We start from the raw sequence: 18685 nt of genomic DNA on the forward strand, positions 1-18685 counted from the left end.
GTTCTTGCTGACTGTATAGAGCTTCTCCATCTTTGGCTGCAAAGAATATAGTCAATCTGATTTTGGTATTGACTATCTGGTGATGTCCATGTGTAGAGTCTTCTCTTGTGTTGTTGGAAGAGGGTGTTTGCTGTCGCCAGTGTGCTCTCTTGGCAAAACTCTGTTCGTCTTTGCCTTGCTTCATTTTGTACTCCAAGGCCAAATTTACCTGTTATTCCAGGTATCTCTTGACTTCCTACTTTTGCATTCCATTCCCCTATGATGAAAAGGACATCATTCACAGAAGACTGAGCCAGGCCTGTGTTTGAGTCTCCAGTGGAGGTGCGGGTCAGCAGTGGCCTGCTGCAGGAACAGGGGCTCTGGGTGCAGCTACCTGGTCACACAGCCTGTGGCATAAGCCCTCTTGGAGGTTGCCATTAACCCCACCACAGAGCCACAGAGCAGATGACCCACAACCTGCAGAACAATTATACCAAAGAAATTATTGCACTGTTAAGAAAGTTCTAGGCCCCACAACAGATTTCCCAACCTTGGGATCTGGCAAAGGGACTGAGAACCCCCTGGGTATTTGACTTTGGAGTCCAGTGGGATTTGATTACAGAATTTACACAGGACTGGGGAAACAGACTCTTGGAGGGCACAAACAAAACCTTGTGTGCACTGGGACCAAGGGGAAAGGAGCAGTGACCCCACAAGAGACTGGCCCAGACTTGCCTGTGAGTTTCCAGGAGTCTTCAGCAGAGGCATGGGCCGGTGGTGGCCTGCTGCAGGGTCGAGGGTACTGTGTATGGCAGTGCATGCATGGGACCTTTTGCAGGAGGTCGCCATTATCTTCATTACCTCCACCATAGTTTGGTCTCAGGTCAAACAGCAGGGAGGGAACACAGCCCTGCCCATCAACAGAAAGTTGGATTAAAGAGTTACTGAGCATGGCCCCATCCATCAGAACAAGACCCAGTTTCCCCCACAGTCAGTCTCTCCCACCAGGAAGCTTCCATAAGCCTCTTATCCTTATCCTTCAGAGGGCAGATAGAATGAAAACCACAATCACAGAAAACTAACCAAACTGATCACATGGACCACAGCCTTGTCTAGCTCAATGAAACTATGAACCATGCCAGGTAGGGCCACCCAAGATGGACGGGTCATGGTGGAGAGTTCTGACAAAACATGGTCCACTGGAGAAGGGAATGGCAAAACACTTCAGTAGTCTTGCCTTGAGAACCCCATGAACAGTATGAAAAATCAAAAATATAGGACACTGAAAGATGAACTCCCCAGGCTGGTAGGTGCCCAGTATGCTACTGGAAAATATTGGAGAAATAACTCCAGAAGGAATGAAGAGATGGAGCCAAAGCAAAAACAATACCCGGGTGTGGATATGAAAGGTGATGATAGTAAAGTCCAATGCTGTAAAGAGCAATATTGCATAGGAACCTGGAATTTAGGTCCATGAATCAAGGTAAATTAGAAGTGGTCAAACAGGAGATGGCAAGAGTGAACACTGACATTTTAGGAATCAGTGAACCAAAATGGACTGGAATGGGTGAATTTAATTCACATGACTATTATATCTACTACTCCTGTGGGCAAGAATCCCTTAGAAGAAATGGAGTAGCCCTCACAATCAACAAAAGAGTATGAAATGCAGTACTCGGGTGCAGTCTCAAAAATGACAAAATGATCTCTGTTCATTTCCAAGGCAAACCATTCAATATTACAGTAATCCAAGTCTATGCCCCAACCAGCAATGCTGAAGAAACTGGAACTGAACTGTTCTATGAAGACCACTTGAGGTTACAAGAGTAGAAATGTTATTACTCCAGGGTGATTTCTTTTTTGGACTATGTTTCCTAGGGAGAGGAAGTGAAATTATAGTGCTGTAACATCAGTATGAATGTCAATCCATACAGCTTAGGATCAGGCTTCTCTAAATAAGAGAACACATATTAGAAGTCTTTTCCTTTGGTTCTAAATCTTCACATTGAAAGCTTTCTTGAATAATAAGGGTTTGTTCACTTGTTCTAAAGCTGCACTGTAAGTATTATAGCTGTTAGTCACATATCACTGTTTAAATTAAAATTATATTAAATTAAAAATCATTTACTTGGTTGCACTAATCACATTTTGTATTCAGTGGCTACATGTGGTTAGTGGCACTGTGCTGACAGTACAATATTTACTCCATCTGAAAAGCCCACAGCTAACATTTTATTCAACATAGAAAGACTAAAAACTTAGCTTCTAGAATCAGGAACAAGGCAAAGATTCAACATAGTACTGGATATTCTAGCCAAAGCAAGTAGATAAGAAAAATAAATGAAAGGCATGGAAATTGAAAAAGAAGAAATAAAATTATTTGTTTCCAGATGACATGATCTTATATTTAGAAAATCCTAAAGATGTTACAAAAACACCTGTTCGAACTAATAAATCCAGCAAATTTGCAGAAAACAAAATCAATGTTTAAAAATCAGTTGCATTTTTAAATAAAAAACACAATGAGGTGTCATCTCACAACGGCCAGAATGGCTATTATTAAAGAAATCTGCATATAATAAATGCTGCAGTGAGTGTGGAGAAATGGAAACCTTTGTACACTGCTGATAGGTATGAAAATTGGTGCAGTTACTATGGAAAACAGTATAGACGTTCCTTAAAAAACTAAAAATAGACCTACTATATGATCTGGCAAGCCCACTCCTAGATATACACTCAGGGAAAAAAGCTTCTAATTCAAAAAGATACATGCATCCCAAAGTTTATAGCCACATTATTTATAGTCGTTGAGACATGGAAACAACAGATAATTGGATTAAGAAGATGTGGTACATATACAATGGACTATTACTCAGCAGTAAAAAAGGAATGGAATAATGCCATTTGCAATAGCCTTGATAAACACAGAGAATACTATACTTAGTGAAGTAAGTCAGGCAGAGAAAGACAAATACTGTGTGATTTCACTTATTTGTGGAATCTAAAAAATAATACAAATAAATTTGTATACAAAACAGAAACAGGCAGAAAACAAGCTTATGGTTACCGAAGTGGGGCGGGAGGAAGGGAAGAAGGGAAAAATCAGGAGTGAGGGGTTAACAGATAAAACCACTATACATAGATAGTAGGCAACAAGACTTTATTGTATAGCCCAGAGAATTATATTCTACATCTTGTAATAAACTACAGGGAGTATAATCAGAAAAAGATAGCAGAATCACTATGCTGCACACCTCAAACTTACACAGTATTGTACATCAGCTGTTATTTGATTTAAAAAAATTCAGTTACATTTTTATACACTTACAATGACCAACCTGAAAAAGAAATTAAGAAGGCTGTCCTATTTACTATGCCTCGAAAAGGATAACATATTTTGCAATAAACTTAATGAAGTAGATTATAGACTTGTACACTAAATGATACAAAATACTTTTAAAATCAAAGAGGTTACAAATAAATGGAAAGACTTTCACATACTTGTAGACTGGAAGACTTCATATTATCAGAATGTTCATACGTACAAAATAAAGCAATCTACAGACCCAATGCAATACTTACAAAAATTCCAGTGGTATTTTTTTGTGTGAAAATAGAAAAAAATTCTAAAGTTCATATGAACTCTCAAGGGAACCTGAATATCCAAAACAATCTTGAAGAAGAACAAAGTTGGAAGACTCAAACTTCCTGATTTCAAAATGATACTACCAAGTAACGGTAATTAAGGCAGTGTTCTTGTTGTTTGGTCACACAGTTGTCTCTAACTCTTTGCAACCTCATGGACTGTTGCATGCCAGGCTTCTCTGCCCATGGGATTTTCCAGGCAAGAATACTGGAATGGGTTGCCATTTCCTTCTCCAGGGGATCTTCACTACCCAGGGATGGAACCCACGTTTCCTGCATCTCCCACGTTTCCTGCATTGGCAGGTGGATTCTTTATCACGGAGCCACCTAGGAAGCCCAATTAATGTGATATGGTACAGGCATAAAGATAGATATATAGGCCAATGGAACAGGATAGTGAGTATAGAAATAACCCCTTGCATATATGGTCAAATGATTTTTTAACAAGGGTGCTAAGCCTAATTAATGGGGAAAGAACAGTCTTTTCAACAAATGGTGTCAGGAAAATCAGGTATGCACATACAACACAATGAAGTTGGAGCCTTACCTTATACTGTATATAAAAATTGACTCAAAATTTATTAAACACCTAAACAAAAGACCTAAAACTGCTAAACTTCTAGAAGAAAACATACGGGAAAGTCTTTAAGATGATAGATTTGTCAATGATTTCTTTGATATGACACCAAAAGCACAAGTAACAAAATAACCACAAATGGGACTATACCATGAACTCAAAAACTTATGCATGTCAAAGGAAAAAATGCATGAAAAGACAGCCTACAGAATGGGATAAAATAATTGTAAATTGTACATCTGGTAAAGCTTAATATTCACAATATATAAGGAAAAGCTACAACTCAACAACAATAACCCAACAACCTGATTGATAAAATGGGCAAAGGACTGAGGCTAGAGACAATTCTAGGGGAATTCTCAAGGCAAGAATGCTGGAGTGGGTAGCAGTTTCCTTCTCCAGGGGATTTTCCTGACCCAGGGATCAAACCCAGGTCTCCTGCATCGCAGGTAGATTCTTTACCATCTGAGCCACGTGGGTATCAGCTACTGATTTATTGTGCTAGAGTCCTTGAGGAGTAACTGCTGACCTTATTCACTGGCTGTGGCATAGTCACCAGCTAGTGACATGAAGCAGAGGAAAAAACTGAGCAAAGGAATCAATTAGACTTTCTCCAAAGAACATATACAAATGGCCAATAAGCACATGAAAAGATGTTCATCATCACTGATCATTAGGGAAAAGTAAATGAAAACCAAAATAAGACATCACTTCATGCCTATCAGAAGGGCCACAATCAAAACAATGTTGGTGAGGATGCAGAGAAGATGGAACTCTTGTGCACTGTTAGTGGGAATGTAAAATGGCGCAGTTATTGTGGGAAAAGGTACGGAGGTTACTCAAAAAGTTAAAAATAGAATTACCATATAACCCACTGATTCTGCTTCTGGGTGTATCCAGAAGAACTAAAATCAGGATCTCAAAGAGTTATGTGCACTCCCATGTTCACTGCAGCATGATTCACAACAACCAAGATATGGAAACAACCCAAATGCCCTCTGAAAAATGAGTGAATAAATGAAGAAAATGTGGTATATACATGAAATGGAACATAATGGAAGTTTCAGGGAGAAAAGGAAATCCTGTCACATTATAACATGGATGAACCTCAAGGAAATTACACTAAGCAAAATAAGTCAGTCACAAAAGGACAGTGTTAAGATTCCACTAATATGAAGTAAAGTAAAATGAAGTAGTTAAAATCATAGAAACAAGAAGTACAAACGTGGTTATCAATGTGGGGGAAAGGGAGCAAGTATTTCGTAGGTGTAGAGTTTTGATGTTGCAAGACAAAAGTTCTAGAGACCTGTTGGACAGCAATGTGAGTACACTTAATGCTACTGAAATGAGCATTAAAAATAGTTAAGGTGGTAGATTTAACATTATGTGTTTTTTACATGATGTGTATTCGTTCCATTTTATAGCAAATAAACATCAGTGTTGAAATCCAAAGCAGTTCATTTCTTTGCTCAACATGTTAAAATGAAACAGCCTCAGTTGCACAGTAGCTCTTAGTGTCTTGAATTTTTAATTTTCTTTCATAATGAGTCAACATTAGGAGGCATATTGTTGTTTTTTAAAAAAAAACAACCCTAACTGTTCTCTGTTTGTAAGCTGCATGTGAATTGGCTTCAGGTTTCAGTCTTGCTGCACACACAGTTGCTGTCCTAATGGGAGTAATCCCAACGCTTCTTTCCATTCTACACCACAGCACACAAAGTAACTTATATGAAAATTCTTCCCCTACAGCATAACTTTTCAATGACAACCAGAAGCAAAGAATCAAGTGCTTCAGCTTCTTATAAACGCTGCACAGATGCCAAGAGCTTATTTATAGCCTACATATCAATCACGTCAACCTACTGTAAAGCAAAATGTAATCTAGCACCACACCTTTCAATTCACATTCTATGTTATTGACGTTGTGTTTGCACAACAGTATCATTTGATAAAGGAATTTTACCAACAGTTCCTTCTGATTTAGCAGTAACCATATTTGTCATTAACTTGTGGTTGACTTCGTGGTTTGACATGTACCTTTTTTCATTATCAGGAGTGCAATGCTGAATGATACCTTAGTAATTCTAATCTTTCTTTTGACTTTGCTGATAGAATTCATCAAGTTTGTACTAGAAGGAAATCTTTTGTTCCTGCTCTGAAAAAAAAAGTAGATTACTTTAGCAGAGAGTTTACTGTGCTTTCTCTGACAATTACATAAAATCTTTGATGGCTTTAGTCCTCCGTATTAGATGAGACTTTTTTTGGCAGGTGATAGAAATCAACATCAAACTAGCCTAAGAAAGGGTAGGATTAAATACATTTCATTTCAACTCTATGAAATATAAGTACAAAATATTTACATGTTTTTCTTTGAGAACTACCCAAATACTTTCTGACCCCTTGATAAACTATTGTAGGCCACATTCTGAGGATTAGTGCTTTCTTCTAAAAGTGTATTTTCTTTTCTAAAAAAATTTTTTTTAATTTATTTATTTTTAATTGGAGGATGACTGCTTTGCAGTATTGTGTTGGCTTCTGCAACACATCAACATGAATCAGTCATAGGTATACATATGTCCTCTCCCTCCTAAACCTCCATGCCATCTCCAACCCCATCCCATTCCCTTAGGTTGTCACAGAGTACTAGTTTTCCAGGCCACAGGACTGGAAAGTGTCAGTTTCCATTCCAATCCCAAAGAAGAGCAATGCCAAAGAATGTTCAAACTACCACACAATTGCACTCATTTCACATGTTAGCAGGGTAATATTCAAAATCCTTTAAGCTAGGCTTCAACAGTATGTGAACCAAGAACTTCTAGATGTACAAGTTGGAGCAAAAAGAAGCAGAGGAACCAGAGATCAAATTGCCAACATCTGTTGGATGATAGAAAAAGCAAGAAAATTCCAGAAAAAACATCTACTTCTGCTTCATTGAGTATGCTGAAGCCTTTGACTGTGTGGATCACAACAAACTGTGGGAAAGTCTTAAAGAAATGGGAACACCAGACCTTCTGTATGCAGGTCAAGAAGCAACAGTTAGAACCAGACAGGGAACAATGAATTGGTTCCAAACTAGGAAAGAAGTACATCAAGGCTGTATATCATCACCCTGCTTATTTCACTTATATGCAGAGTACATCATGCAAAATGCCAGACTGGATGAAATCAAGCTGGAATCAAGATTGCTGGAGGAAATATCAATAACCTCAGATATACAGATGACAGCACCCTAATGGCAGAAAGTGATGAGGAACTAAAGAGCCTCTTGATGAAAGTGAAAGAGAAGAGTGACAAAGCTGGCTTAAAACTCAACATTCAAAAAGCTAAGATCATGGCTTCTGGTCCCTTCACTTCACAGCAAATAGACGGGGCAAAAATGAAAACAGTGACAGATTTTATTTTCTTGGGCTCCAAAATCATTGCAGACAGTGACTGTAGCCTTGCAATTAAAAGATGCTTGCTCCTTGGAAGAAAAGCTATAACAAACCTAGACAGCATATTAAAAAGCAGAGACATCACTTTGCAAACAAAGGTCTGTCTAGTCATAGCCATGGTTTTTTTTCAGTAGTCATGTGCGGATATGAGAGTTGGACCATAAGAACACTGAGTGTGGAAGAACTGATGCTTTCAAATTATGGTGCTGGAGAAGACTCCTGAGAGTCCCTTGGACGGCAAGGACATCAAACCAGTCAGTCCTAAAGGAAATCAGCCCTGAATATTTATTGGAAGAACTGATGCTGAAACTGAAGCGCCAATACTTTGGCCACCTGATGCAAAGATCTGACTCATTAGAAAAGACCCTGATGCTGGAAAAGATTGAGGACAAAAGGAGAAACAGACAACAGAGGATGAGATGGTTGAATGGCATCACCGATTCAATGGACATGAGTCTGAGCAAACTCTGAGATAGGGAAGGACAGGGAAGCCTGGCATGCTATAGTCTACGGGGTTTGAAAGAGTCAGACATGACTAAGCAACTGAACAATGCCAACCAGTCTGAGCTCCCTGCGTCATACAGCACATTCCCGCTGACTCTCTTATTTACACGTGGTAAGGTGTATGTTTCCATGCGACTCTCGGCTCCTCACTCCCTCTCCTTCCCCCGCTATTTCCACAAGCCCATTCTCTGTGTCTGCAAGAGTGTTTTCAAAGTCAGCTCCTCCATGGGCCTGGGTACCACAGCTACCTCTGAAGCTTATGAAAGACGTTGATTGACATGTCCAACTTCTGGCCAGCCAAATAAGACCTTCCCTGTGTGATGCTCAGAGATCTCTATTTTAAATGGTCTTCCAGTGTAACTCTAACATACCCATCCTGGCATCTTGCAATAAGATCAATTTAGGAATCATATTCTACAGTATTCTCTCTCTATTTCCTGAGGTCAAGCAGCTTACACTTGTCCATTTGCCCTGTTTATATCCCTCCGCAGTTCTCATCTAAACCTATCACATGGCTGAGTCCTCACCACAGGATACTATGGGAAGCAGCTCCAAGACAGGTGACTCATAATCCTTGTGGAAGTTTCATCAGCAGGTAGGACAAGGAAAAGCAGCCTTCATGGGACCTGGTTACCAGGCAGTTGTCTCTATCCTCACCTGCTCTGGATCCAATAAAGCTCACTGTCTACATCTGCACTTCTACTCAACTTCATGAAAAACGGAATTCCAGTGCTCATGGAAGGTCACTCCATTTACGGCATAGAAGTCACCCTAGGAATAGGGGAGGCATGATGAGGGATGAAATAAAGATGCTCTGAAATACAGGTGGGTATGTATCTTGTCTCTTCTATTTATCTCTGTCTCCATTATCTGAGTCTTGGATGTATTACACAATATGTCCTTCCTGCCAAGTATGACCTGGGCAGAGGAATAAGTGTGTGGCTCTTTTTAAGGATTTGGCCAGCATATATTGAGATGCAAGCCAAGGGCAAAGCAGTGAATGATCAGTGCTGCTTATATTGTCTTGAGTAATTCAGCTCTGATCCCCAAGCTGCATATCCCACTAAGCCAAATGAGAGCTCTGTGATTGAAAAGACCTGCCCTACTCAGAAAGTTATTTGGTATCAGGCCATTGCCACTTGGTTATACTCTGTAGGGAGAAGGCAGGTGGTGTTTCAGTATTCCATACTTGAAGCAGTTGATGAAAGTATTCATTCCACTTGCAAAGAGCACTTTCTCTAAGGAGAATGTAAATAAATAAATAGGTTCTGCCTTTCTGCAGATCTGCTGCTAGTTTAGGAGTCAACAAATGAATGGCTACCAGCCAAACCCAGACTGCAGCCTGCCTTTATACAGCCTGGGGGGTGGGGCATAAGTATGGCTTTCGCCTTTTTAGGTTTGTAAAAATAAAACAAAGAAGAATATGTGACCAGCAAACCTAAGATAGTTACCATCTGGCCTTTTACAGAAAAATTTGCTGATATTTGGCTTAGAGTCCTTTTAGACTCATGTACCTGGTAAACTCCTGTTTGGCTGTCCTCTTAATTGGACTCTTTCTGGCTGCATCATGAAGACCAACTAAGAGTTGTTTCTGACTGAATTCATGTACCTGTCCTTGATTCACCCAGTCCCATTTGTGTCCGGGTAAGTGTTCAACAACCAGCAACTGAACCAAGAAGTCCTGATTTGTAGCGTCTGCCAATTTCTGTGGTGTAAATACTCCCCTCCACAGCTGATTTCAAGCTGCCAACAATTTCAAGCTGTAATGATGATGTTACTGAACACAAAATTGAGGGGCAATGCACACAATCAGATCTTGCTAGATGGTAGGAGTTAACTCCTGCAACCACTGCCCAATCCTGAGACGTGTGAGGCAGCTGGCATAGTGGAAAGAGAATCATTCTCCGGTTAAATATTCTTAAATTCAAATTAAATCATTACTTCTCAGGATGTTGCTGTTGTACAGTCACTCAGTCGTGTCTGACTTTCTGCGACTCCATGGACTGCAGGCTTCCCTGTCCTTCACTATCCCATGGAGTTGGCTTAAACTCATGTCTACTGAGTCTATGATGCCATCCCACCATCTCATCCACTATCACCCCCTTCTCCTCCTGCCCTCAATCTTTCCCAGCATCTGGGTCTTTTCTAATGAGCCGACTCTTTACATCATATGGCCGAAGTATTTGAGCTTCAGCTTCAGCATCAGTTCTTCCAATAAATATTTAGGGTTGATTTCCTTTAGGATTGACTGGTCTGATCTCCTTGCTGTTCAAGGGACTCTCAAAAGTCTTCTCCAGCACCACATTTCCAAAGCACCAATTCTTCAGTGCTCAGCCTTCTTTATGGTCCAACTCTCACACCTGTACATGACTACTGGAAAAACCATAGCTTTGACTATATGGACCTTTGTTGGCAAAGTGATGTCTCTGCTTTTCAATATGCTGTTTAGGTTTATCATAGCTTTTCTTTCAAGGAGAAAGTGTCTTTTAATTTCAGCACTGCAGCCATTGTTCACAGTGATTTTGGAGTTCAAGAAAATAAAACCTGTCACTGTTTCCATTTTTTCCCCATCTGTTTGCCAGAAAGTGATGGTACCAGATGCCATGATTAGTTTTTTGAATGTTGAGTTTTAAACCAACTCTTTCACTCTCCTCTTTCACCTTCATCAAGAAGCTCTTTAGTTCCTCTTCACTTTATGCCATTAGGGTAGTGTCATCTGCATATATGAAGTTATAGATATATATCCCAGCAATTTTGATTCCAGCTTGAACTTCATCCAGCCTGGCATTTCACATGATGTACTCTGTGAAATAAGTGAAATAAGTAATATAAGTGAAATAAGCAGAGTGACAATATATAGCCTTGATGTACTCCTTTCCCAATTTTGAATCAGTCCATTGTTCCATGTTTAATATTCCAATCTCTTTAAAAATTTCCCCAGTTTGTTGTGATCCACACAGTCAAAGGCTTTAGCATAATTGGTGAAGCAGACATAGATATTTTTTCTGGAATTCCCTTGCTTTTTCTATGATCCAACGGTGGTTGGCAATTTGATCTCTGGTTCCTCTGCCTCTTCTAATACCAGCTTATACATCCAGAAGTTCTTGGTTCACATACTGTTGAAACCTAGCTTGAAGAATTTTGAGCATTTCCTTGCTAGCATGTGAAATGAGTGCAACTCTTCAATAGTTTGAAGATTCTTTGACGTTACCCTTCTTTGGGACTGGAATGATAACTGACCTTTTCCAGTCCTGGGGCCACTGCTGGATTTTCCAAACTTGCTAGCGTATTGAATGCAGCACTTAATGTCAATGATCTTGGTTTTTCATGTATAAATTTGAAATAATGCTACAGTATTATCTCAAGAAGAAGGATCTGGGAAGAGTGCTCAGGTAGAAGCAAACAAACCACACAGTGCTTAGGACTCCCCTTCCCCATTTCTTCTCCGCTGGCCCCATGGCAGGCAGGGTGCTGGCTTCCTCTTCTCTCCTCCATTTTCTCTGCTGCCCTCTCTGCCTAGCTCAGGACCGGATGAGAGTCCAGGGGATCCTCCTTCTGGGTCTGTTTGAGGTATTTGGACCTCAGGAAAAGCTTGAGGTCTGAGAGAGTTGGCTGGGATCTTACAAGCAGGACAAACACGGAACTTTGGGTGGGTAGCTCTGAGGATGTTTGTCAAAGGATAAGATAGTCACTGGATTCCACTTTAGGAACTGAGTTCTGGTCTTATTTTGCTCTGTATCTACCATGCCTGACACAATTCTATGGAAATAGGAGCCATTCAGTGTATAATTGCTGGATGAGTGAATGAATGATGATTATATCTACCTATAAATGAATGCCATCATGATCAAATATTGATTAAAAGATTGGCCTCTGAACAGCCTGAATTTGAATCCCAGCATTGTCCCTTATTAGCTCTGTATCTTCAAACAACTTACTTAACCTCTCTGGACTTCAGTTTCATCGTATGTAAAATACATACTAGTATCTACTTTCTAGGACTGATTTATTAAAGTATTCAGTAAAATAAGTCTGGGACAATATAAGTATGCAACAATATTTTTAATTTTTTATTTTTATTTATCATTAATACCTATTATATTTTTCATCAAAGTCAATGTTAACAACTAACACTCACTGATACCCACTCTGCCTTATGCTCTTGTTTTAAGATATTAGTTGGTGTAACATTTCAAGGAAAGGAAGACAAAATACAATAGTACCACTCTAATATGGCAAGATGCTTAATTTTATTTTTTTAAATTTTTTATACTTGTATAATGTTTTATTTTTTAATTGAATTATTTTTAATTGAAGGATAATTGCTTTACAATATTGTGCTGGTTTCTGCCATACATGAACATGCATCAAAAAAAAAAAAAAAAAAAGAACCATACCAGATACACACACACAAATAAAAATAAAAAGTTTTCCCAAATTAAAAAAAAAAACAAAACATGCATCAGCCATAGGTATACATAGATCCCCTCCTTCTTAAGTCTCCCTCCCACTCCATTCCACCCCTCTAGGTTGTCACAGAGCCTTGGTTTGAGCTCCTTGAGTCATAAAGCAAATTCCCACTTGCTATCTATTTTACATATGGTAGTGTACATGCTTCCATGCTACTCTCTCCATTCATAACATGCTTGGTTTTAATAAACCAAACTCATCATAGCCAAATATTTCTCTTCTTTAGGTCTCCCATGCTGATCAGATTAAAGAAGCAAATGTTGCAATGAAATCAAAACAAGTCTAAATTACAGCAGCAAAAGATGTTAAGTACTATTGTTCCCTCTTGCCTCTGAAATGTTCTCTGCCTCACAGAAATGTCCGATCCTATCTCATCTATGTCACTGTGCTTAATTCTTAGATTTTATACCTTGGATAAGATATCGGGGAGATAACAGTTAAGAAATTGAATGTTTTTCTGTAATTAATATGATTTGGTCATTTTGATGCTTTTTGGAAGCGGTGGTATGGGTAGCATTCACCTTTTAGCCTCTATTTTTTTTCCATACGGTTGAACAGAGTCGGACATGACTGAGGTGACTTAGCATGCATGCAATGTGAAAAATGAATCTTCTCCCACGATGGCCAGCCCTTGCCCCACCCCTGGACATAATCTCATTCCTGACCTGTAGTCCAAATATTTTACTAGTATCAACTTTATTGTGGACAACTTGCTGTTAAATCTTTCAACTAATCTTTGGTTTCAAATTAAGTAGCTGGATTTAGACTGGGGCTTAAGTTTTTGGCTTTCTTGCTTTTGAGTTGAGCTGTACATTGTGTAACAACCATCAACATTAAAATATCCTGTGTCTTGAATCACTTTCGGGCTGTTGTGGTTTAGTTGCTAAGTCGTGTCTGACTCTTGTGACCCCAAGGACTGTAGCCTTCCAGGCTCCTTCAAATCCCTCCTCTGTCTATGGGATTCTCCAGAACACTGAACACTGAACACTGAAGTGGGTTGCCATTCCCTTCTCCAGGATATCTTCCTGACCCAGGGATCAAACCTGGGTCTCTGGCATTGTAGGTGGATTCTTTACTGACTGAGTCACCAGGGAAGCCCTTTGAATCTCTTTGGCTTGGTATAATTGCCTTGCTCCATTAGCAAAATGGTAGACAATATTCTGGGGAATATGTCATAATCCTTCAAATTTTTATCCATACAGATAGAAGAAATAATCCTTGCTGATGTCATTGGTAGAAAAAACATTAAAAAAAATCAAAGGCCTTTTCAAAACAAAGGAATTAAGAGTCAGACATGGAATAAAGTAAAAACAAAGTAACTTGCAGAGGTGGGACTTGCAGATGGGGCACAGCTGACAGATGGACTTGGTGGCAATTTTACTCACATCTAAAATCTTTTGGAAGAACCAAACTAGTCTGCCTCTGTTTCTCTTTCTCCTTCCCCATTTCTTCCCTCCCTCCCTTTACGCTCTCTCTGTTTCTCTCTGTCTCTCTGCTCCCTTTTGGTGGACAGGGATATGTAAATGGCAAAATGTAGCTTAAGAAAAACTGCATCAAAATTTCATCTGCAATCTGAAAATGGTCCTGAGGCTATTTGTGGTTACTTTTTTATTTACTTACATCTAATACTTTTCCATCCCTGCAATGTTGGAAATTTCTTAACAATTCTCCCCCTAGACCCCTACTCTCAATATAACACACTTTTCTTTTTATGTTGGAAGGTAATTCTGAATTCACTTCTGTCCTGGTGGTTTTTTATTTTTCAGGCTTTTAGCAGGCATGGATAAAGTTTCACATGTAATACTTAACTATTTTTATAAACAGAAATTGTGGAATGAAAACTGAGGTCCCCTTCCATTTAGGGGTCTGAAAAGAAACTCAAGGGGGCTCTTACTGGTCAAATATGGGGCAATGTGAACATTGAAAAAAAGACTGCAATTGTTTGAAACACATTGAATATGTAAAAGTCTCTAAGCTTATGGGAGAGAAGGCAAGGGAGTGAGAGAGAGAAGAAATCTCAATTTATCATTATTGGAGGCAGGAAGTGCAGAAACACCTTACTCTAAATGTTGATAATTAAAGTTAAAGAATTTGCATTCCCCTTGCTTGTCCTGTGTGAATTATATTCAGGGAAATCAAACAGCTTGAACTGATGAAGGAAACTTTTTAACAGAAGTGTTTCAGGGAATAAATGTGGAAATAATTAGAAAAAAATTACCAGTTTTAAAACCCCTAGTGAGTTTGTCTATCTAGATAATAATCATTAATAGATGCTAAAGTAATTACAGATCTTCACAAAGTGTTCAAACATTGCCCTGCAGATTACTTCCTGGATGTAAGAGGAAAGTGCAACTACATAATGGGGAAGTCAGCCTACCACCACCTGAACCCACCCAGAATCACTACAAGTGGGAGAGTCAGCAACTACATGCCTTCTGACATGATTCAATCTGAACTGTTTTTGTCCAAAATGTTGAACTAGAATCTAACAGAGGCTTCATATCTATTTCTAGAAGGGTAATGGAACAAAGTAACTAACACTTCGAGGAAGCAATAAGAAAATTCAAAAGATGGGTTATTCTGCAGAACAACTGCTTCAATTTTCAACCAGTCAATGTCAAAGAAAAACAAAGGGAGTTGTGAGACGACTGTTGAAGACTAAAAGAGATTTATGAAGTAGAATGGTGATTGTCAGCAGCATCTTGGAGCTCTTTAGTGGGTATAAAGTTTCAGTTATACTAGATGAATTCCAGAGAACTTCTGTACAATATCATGCCTATAGCTAATGCTACAACATGCAGTTAAAAAAAACTGAGAGAGCCGATCTCATGTTAGCACACACACAAACTAAACAAAAATAGCCAAGTTGCGCAAGGAAACTTTTAGAAGTGATTAGATGTGTTTATTATGATGATTGTTCTGATGTCATGAGTGTTACACATTTTGTTCCAGATAAGTTTTTAAAGTTTAGTTGAAACAGCCCCCATCATGCTCTGATCTCTTTTAATTCACTCTGACTTGCTTTTTACAGAGCTTTTTGCTTAGTTGCATATCCATACCTGGTATTTTTCTCTTTTTAAGAACTCTCCCTTTTACACACCCTTCTGAACTCTCCCTTTTACACACCAACTTCTTCCTGTAAGTATCCTTCACTCCCTTCATTCCTGAGAGATCCCAGTTCAATAGCCTCCAGAACCACAGAAGCCCGTCACAAGACCACTGATGCCAGCCAGCACTGCTGGTCTCATTAAATACACATTAAATACATACAGATATTTGTATATCAATTATATCTCAATACAGCTGTTTTTAAAAAAGAAAGACTTAAGAGATGTCTCGTCCAAGTATTAAATTTATGATTATTTATCGAAGCCTGGTTTGAACTTATAAAAGATGTTTGGGGGACAATTGGGGAATTTTGAATATGAACAGGATATTTGATGGAATTAAGACAATACTGTAAATCTTGTTGGGAATGGTAATCTGTTTTAATTCACTCTGACTTGCATTTTACAGATGACTTGCTTTTCTGCTTAGTTTCATATCCACACCTGGTGTTTTTCTCTGTTGAGAACACTCCTTCTACACACCCTTCTTTGTAAGCATTCTTCATTTCTGAGAGAAGATCACAGTTCAGTAGCCTCCAGAACCACAAAAGCATATCACAAGCCCAGCTGATGCCAACACTGCTGGTCTTCAGATATCTGGATGGAAGGAAGGCAGGCCCTGCCTGCACATAGATCCTTATCGACAACCCTGCTCCCTAAACCATTACAGAGAGATTCCTCAACCCCACCCTGGGCTGGGACACGCAGCTTTGAGGGCATTAGTCTGCTGTGGCCCTCTTTGCCTGGCAAAGCAGTAAAGCTATTTTCTGCTTCACCAAAAACTCTATCTCCGAGATTTAATTTTGTGCTGATAGACAGAGACCAGAATTCAGCCACACTATGTCAGGCTCAAACTATACACATTAAATACGTACAGAGTTTTGTATATCGACTATACCTCAATAAAGTTGTTTTTTTTTTTTTTAAAGAAAGACTTAAGAGATGTAATATCCTATTTTTAAAACATATAATTTTTGAATCCTGGTTTGACCTTGTAAAAGATGTTTTGGGTACAACTGGGGAATTTTACATATGAACAAGATATTTGATGGAATTAAGACAGTACTGTAAATCTTGTTGAAAATGATAATGGCATTAACCTTAAGTAAGAAATGCCATGTTTTAGAAAGGAGAGGCATATACACATTTGGAGATGAAGTTTCATTTGTTTGACATTTACTTTAAAATACTCTGCACTGCTGCCCCCCCCCCCGCCCCCACCAAAAGGAAATAATATAGTGAAATGTTGCTCATTGTTAAAACCAGATGATAGGTAACTGAGGATTAATTATGTTAGTCCAGTCTACCTGCTGATAAAAATGTTTGAAAACATCCAGTAAAAAGTGTAAAAGAAATCAGGGTCCAGAATTCCTCTGTAATAAAGAAATGGGTGAAATCACATCCATCATTGCTCCTTTTCTCGTGGTCAGTTGAGATCCACAATAAGGATAGTAAACCTGGTAGAATTTTCAATGAAACTGCTGTGAATGTTAAGTACATATAGTCATTAGTGTAACCAATATGTTCAGGCTTCATTTATCTGTGACAAAAATTAAATCACAAATCCTGTTTTTAAAAATTTGAAATAAGAAATATAACATATAAGTTGTATACACATATATATAACAAGATACAGGCAAAGTAAAAAATATATCACATATATTAATTTATATATGTGTGTGTGCTCAGGCTTTCCAGGTGCTGTTAGTGGTAAAGAACCCACCTGCCAATGCAGGAGATGTAAGAAATGCAGGTTCAATCCCTGGGTCTGGAAGATCCCCTGGAGGAGGGCATGGCAACCCACTCCAGAATTCTTGCCTGGAGAATCCCGTGGACAGAGCAGCCTGGTGGACTACAGTCCATGGGGTCACAAAGACTGGAGTGATTAAGCACACACACGTGCATTTGTGCCCAGTTGTACAGTTGTGCCCAACTCTTTGTGACCCTATAGACTGTAGTCAGCCAGGCTCCTCTGTCCATGGGATTCTCCAGGCAAGAATACTGGAGTGGGCTGCCATTTCCTCCTCCAGGGGATCTTCCTGACCCAGGGATTGCATCTGTGTCTCCTGCAGCTCCCGCATTGCATGATGAGCCACAGGGAAGCCCTCACACACACACACACATGTTAAAAGCAAGGCCAAGTACAATAGAATGATATCACATGGAATACCACTCCCTCCAGAGTTAATTATTTCTATTTTAGGTTGGCAGGTAGTGTTCTATAAATTTAAGTTCATACTTCTTATTGACTACACAGACATTAGATGGAATTCATTGAGTTGTCACTGGGGAAGATGAGGAATCTAGATCACTTCCAGCTTCTCTCTGCCACGGTAAGAGTTTCTCCTTATATTACTACTTTTAGTGCTTCTGTGGATTGCGTTTTTTATTGCTTTATCTAATACAGTCAAACCTTTATTTCGTGTTAGATCACCTGTAGTCACTGTGTCTTCACTGCCAGCAGGTACAATAAATAATAATACTGCACTACTTCCTGTTTTCCATCTCTCTTCCAACCCAACCAAAGAAATGGCAGAAATAATACTTTTATGAATGAATGAATAACCATTTTAGGAAGCAAGGAAGAGAACCAAGGGCCAATGAGAAATTTGGAGCAGTTTCTGGAAGTCAGAAAACAACGTCACTGCTGAGCGGGCAGAATGGGAAGCATAGCTTAATGCAGCGAGAGGTTGGATGCCACGAACTTTGGGGGCGAGAGAGCCGCCTGTTTGTGCCTTTGCTCTTTTCCTCATTACTTTGGATGGACTGTTGCCCATTCTGATACAGGCCCCTGGTATCAGTCAGAAGTGGCAGTGCCCTTTAGAACCACTGGGTACATTTGGTCAGGGAAAGTGTTTAGAAGACTTACACTCAGTCTCTGCCTCCCCAGGCCCGGCAGAGGGCCTGCAGAGTGACTGCAGCCAGCATCATGTGCTGGCAAGGCCCAGGGGCTCAGCTTGCGTTTGGTG

Source organism: Cervus canadensis, chromosome 11 (genome assembly GCF_019320065.1).
Source record: "Cervus canadensis isolate Bull #8, Minnesota chromosome 11, ASM1932006v1, whole genome shotgun sequence".
NCBI classification, from domain to species: domain Eukaryota; kingdom Metazoa; phylum Chordata; class Mammalia; order Artiodactyla; family Cervidae; genus Cervus; species Cervus canadensis.